Genomic DNA, 5,472 nt, shown 5'->3' with positions numbered 1-5,472 from the left:
ATTAATTCTCCTTTGCCTCACTGTGGGAGAGGGGTGGAACAGAGCAGACCTCCAAGCCTTCCAATGACTCCTTTTCCTACTTAGCTCCTGTAGTGCTAAGGAGTTTATCCATCTGCCTTGTCTTAATGTTTTACAGTTAGTATTGGTGCCTAACAAATGACCCCAATATTCAATGGCTTAAAACAACCACATCAAGGTTCAGTAGGTCCAGTATTCAGATACAACGTGGCACTCCATGGCTTATCTCTGGCTTGCTGTATGTCTGGTCATCATCTGGTCATTACTGCTGGCTGGAAGCTGGACTCATCCAGTGTGGCTTTACTCCCACTCTTGCCTGATAGCTGGTCTTGGCTCTATGAAGCCACCTCGGTAGGACTTCAGCTAGGGGTGTCAAGGAAAGCACCTATTTGAACTTCACTACTGATCTGGGCTTCCAAGCATGGTTCCCTGATAGTCTACTCACCTGGTGGTTCAAGGCTCTAAAAATAAGCATCTGCTTCCTGGCCTCCTGATCAAGCCTTCATAGTCCTGCAGGGTTTCCCCTACATTGTGTCTGTTATAAGTAACTCACTAAATCCTGCCAGATGTAAAGAAAGGTCCTGCACTCTATATCTCCATGAGGGAACTGGAAAGAATCTGGATACTGTGTGAAAACCAGCACAATGGGTTTCTTTGTGTTACTGCTTTCTATGTCTTTGGCTTTGCTCTTCTGATTTTTCTGTTTATGGGATTGCTGGAAACAGCAAAATGAAACACACAACACCTCTAAAAATTTAGTCAGACAAACTTAATGTACTTACTCTAAAAAATTACTTGTTGTCTATCTGAAATTCAATTTTAACCTGATGCCCATACTCTATTTCTTAAGCTCATTACTCATTGTTTCAGATATCAGAGACGTTTAGTTATGCCTGTTAGTAATCTAAAAAATGAAATCTGACTATATTGCTGAATAGCCACATCCTCTAAATTACTAGACTGTATTCTCTTGGAGCGCCCTTAAGGAGGAATCACAGGGCTGGGGATATGGCCTAGTGGCAAGAGTGCCTGCCTCATATACATGAGGCCCTGGGTTCGATTCCCCAGCACCACATATACAGAAAATGGCCAGAAGTGGCGCTGTGGCTCAAGTGGCAGAGTGCTAGCCTTGAGCAAAAAGAAGCCAGGGACAGTGCTCAGGCCCTGAGTCCAAGCCCCAGGACTGGCCAAAAAAAAAAGGAGGAATCACATCACTCAGCTTCATAACAACAGGAAAGTCCCTTGGACACTGATCTGAGTGTACAACCCTATCTTAGGTCCAGGATTAAAAATCTATCGTTAAGTAAAATTCAGGTTTTAGAGTTGTCATTAATGCTGATTATATTTGAAAGTCCTGTAGCAAAATTCCCTTATATTTGAAAATGAAATTGGGTATTTGTATAAAACAGTGTTTTTAAAACACAACATTATTCCAAATGCTGGTGTTTCTTCCCTCCTCAAACCACTTCTACCAGTGTACCATTCTGTTTTGTAGTTCTTAAATGCATTCTCCAAATGTGCTATAAAATTTTCAGCTGTAGAGAACTCCTAGAGAGGTCTTCAAATTATTGTAAGTAATCCTTAAATCCCAAGATGACTGGCACACTGAATATGAAAAGATAATATTACGGTTATTAGGAAGATTCACATTTGTCTTCATATTTATATAGCTGAGAGGAAAATGTTAGGCTGTCTACTAAATTTTTACCACAAAGAGAGTTATTTTATTCATAAATATTTCTCATCCACAAGTTTGTTTACAAAATCAGGTCTCTAGGATAGATCTAAATAGCATAGGAAAAATGTTTAAAAGAATTAAAATCCATGAATGTTCATAAAGTGAAAGAAAAAAACAGAAGTCAACCACAATAGAGTAATTGAGTTAGGATAGAAAGTGGTTAGAGTGAGAAAAATTGGGCATGTACTTTAGTAAGGTAACTGTTTCCAAGCCACCAATTAGTGACTATGATCTATAATCCTAGCTCCTTAGGAGACTGAGAATGGAAAGGTTGTGGTTCAAGGTTAACCCAGAAAGAAAAGTATGCAAAACCTCATCTCATCTTTTAGCTGAGCAAATTGCCATACACCTGTCATCCCAAGCTAAGAACAGAAGGATCATGATTATAGACAGGCCTAGGCAAGAAAGGCCCTAAGACTCAGTCTCTATGTTAAGAAGTTCAAAATTAGGGGGTCCTTGGCTCAGCAGTATACCTAGTAAAAAGACTACCCTAAAGATAACCAGTGAAAAATAGAGCTAAAGGCAAGGCTCAGCAGTATCACCTAGCAAGGAGAAGGCCTTGAGTTCAAGCCCCAGTACCACCAAAAATTAAAAACAAAGCAATCCATATAAGAAGGGCTGGACTATTTTAAAAATTAAATAGAGATTCATAGCAACTTTGGAAGCAGAGGTCAGATGGATCTCTTCAGTCCAAGACCAGCCTAGGCAAAAACAAAATTAATAAGATACCATTTCAATTTATAAGTCAGGCAAGTCATCCCAGCTACATGGAATTTAAATAGGAAAATCAATATCCAGTCTGGTTTAGGGGAAAAAGCAAGACCCTATTCAAAAAATAACAAAAAGTTCAAAGGGCTGGGACAGGAGGTCAAATGGTAGGGTACTTACCTAGCAAATACAATGCCCTGAATTTAACCATATCAACAAAAATAAAAATAAAACAAATAATAGCTGGAGAGTAAGGGTGGTGAGATTTCAGACCCTTTGAGGTGGTCCAGGGCAGCCTGGCCTCGCTTAGTCTTGTGGGGCAGCATGCTTGTGGGCAGAAAGCCTCTCAGCACAGCTCATGAGGCTGCTCTCTGGCAGGGTAGCGGTGCATGTGGATTAGTCTCATGGTTGGAAAACTCGAACAAGAGTGGGAGACATTCTCATCACTGGCTGTATTGGGTCTCTTATTAGATGCAGAAATTATCTCACCTTTCATGATTGCAAATAGGGGTTTGTGAAAAGAAAATAATAGGAGTAATTATGATCACATTAGTTGCACAGGAGGATGGAACACAATGGGCAAGTTTGTTAACAGTTTCAGAATCAGGCAAGGGACTGGAGTCAGATGCACACTGAGATTAACAAAATAAAAAGTTAATTCATTGAAGGTTTAGTTTGCTCGACAAGATGCAGTATTTAGTTAAATTTATTTTTGAAGACAAAACTTAGGTCAGCAATAAATTGAAAAGGTGATGTCTATACCATTAAAGAGTCAGAGCACTGATAAATGATTTTAAAACTGCAGAAAACTAAGCTCTCATAATGTCATGAGTGAGGTTGAAATTCCTTTTTTCATTCTGAAATATATCAGCCTACCAATACTTTACTAGATTAAGTCAATCACTTTCATAAAGTAGATATTCTATAACAATCAATTACACAGCCTTACTAAAATGTCGATTTTATTTTAAATGTTTTTCATATACTAAATGTATACTAAAGTATACATGACCAAAATTATACATGAAAGACTTATATAAGTTATTAAGACTATAAATTAATTGCAAGAATACAATACAATAAAAATTTCAAATTCCTGTTGAAATCAATCATCTTAAGACATAACTGATCACTTTAATTTTATATTTGAACTAATATTGGTTAATTTTTGACATCTGTGCATTAAAGTAGTTATTGAAGTTATATAATTAGTTTAATTATGTCATGACATTGCCAAGTATGCAATAAAAATTTAAGACATAGTAAGAGAAAATTTTCTATGTCTTGAAAGTTGCTCAGAACACTAACTGAACAGTCTTTATTTCAAGCATGCTGTCAATCATTATCATTATCCCAGAAGACAGAATTATACTCAGGGAAAAGAACAAAAACCTTTCCCTTGTATTATAATTTAAAATGACAAAAATAATTATTTGCTCAGTCCAAGAATAGAGAGAATACAGTAGAAAACTTATGGGGGTGAAAGACAACCAATTAGAGAAGTTACAAGTTAAAAAAAATTTCAAATATTAACCATAAGTTTTTTCCATCCTTCCTAAGCATGCTATGACTGAGTCAATTTTTGATTTGTTGCTACTAGTGAGAAAATTTCATGTTCTGTGTATAAAATAACCCTTGGTAAGAAAAAAAACCACTTATTTACATTCTAGAAAATTTACCCTATAATAGTTTTAGAAGACAAGTTATATTAATTTTTAAGTATTTCATGGTGTTTTCCCTTTTTACTCATGGAAGATTTACCAGGTGCTTCATATATGCCTGGTTCAGTCAAAGGGGTTTCTTGCCCCTGTCCCCATACTAGTCATCAAAGATGTCTTAAATAACTGTTGCTACTTGTGAACAACCTTAAAATTAAAAAACAACTATGATTCATAACTTCAAACCACAGGACCATAGTTGCATGTCTCCTTAAAAATAAAATTCAGATAATATCTAATAACAGATGATTAAGATGTTTCAATAGGATAGGCAGGGAAGAGGTTCTAAATCACACTGATTTTTTTTAATGAGCCTTTCAAGGTGCCATTGGCTCACAGTACAATCCTAGCTATGTAGGAGGCTGAGATCTGAGGATCTAAGGATCACTGGCAGAGTGCCAGCTTTGAATAAAAAAGCTAAGAGGGGACTTCCAGGAAGACTGCAGAAGTGCAGCAGACCCTGGCTGAGCTCCCTTCGACATTGCAGTTTTCCCACTACAGGGAAACTTTTACTCCTGGAAAGACAGCCCAAGTAAGTTATAACATTACAGGGATTCTGGCCAGAAAGGAAAAATGGATTTTGCTGGCCTGAAAACACAGATTTGAACTCCAGGCAGCGACCCACCTCCATGCCAATGCCAGCACCAGTGCTGCCGCACACTCTGTTCACCTAAAGCACACAGCAGCAACCAGGGAGAAATCCTCCAGACAGCGGCAGACAGACACAGATCACAGGCTCAGCACAGATGGGCCAAAATCGCAGAGAAAGCGTCAGTACCCCACGAAAGACATTCTCACTCGCGACCACAGAGCAGCTCCTTGAAGGTAGCCCTTCCCCCACTGCCAGAGCAAAGCGCCATCTTTGACACTGGCATAGGGTCAGACCGGACTGGAACTAAAGCCTGCCTGGGGAAAGCGAAGACAAAGGAGCCATCTTTGAAAAGGGCAAGAGGGACTGAACAGTGAGAGCCAGCTCCGTCCAGGAGAATGCCCCCTGCCCAGGCAGGAGGCTCGTCCTGGGCTGCGGCTCACACACTCCTGTGAACTCTGCAGGAGGTGCCCCACCCTGCCCACCTGAATTTCTAAATTAAAACCAAAAGAGGCTCATCCTGGGCTGCAACTCAGCCAAAGGTGCCCCACCCTGCCCACTGAAAGTGGCGAGCAGCTACCAGAGGCAAGGAACAACCAGACAGGAGAACAAACAGTTCCCGAGACAGATAAACTATCCCGTCACAGAGGAAGCCCAATTCCCAGCCCAAAACGGAGCTGAATTCCATAGCTAGCTCCTCC

General features: G+C 39.6%; 1 non-coding gene across 1 annotated transcript; it reads right to left on the bottom strand.

Moving 5' to 3' along the window:
- Positions 1 to 2,828: 2,828 nt before the first annotated feature.
- LOC125350928 lies at positions 2,829 to 2,917 on the bottom strand. The gene has a single exon (XR_007210837.1). It is a non-coding gene; the product is annotated as a small nucleolar RNA Z195/SNORD33/SNORD32 family (small nucleolar RNA).
- Between the last annotated feature and the right edge of the window lie 2,555 nt (positions 2,918 to 5,472).

This window comes from Perognathus longimembris, chromosome 4 (assembly GCF_023159225.1).
Source record: "Perognathus longimembris pacificus isolate PPM17 chromosome 4, ASM2315922v1, whole genome shotgun sequence".
In the NCBI taxonomy this organism is placed as follows: domain Eukaryota; kingdom Metazoa; phylum Chordata; class Mammalia; order Rodentia; family Heteromyidae; genus Perognathus; species Perognathus longimembris.
Note: the sequence above shows the minus strand (reverse complement) of the source record. Positions and strands in the feature narration are given on the sequence as shown.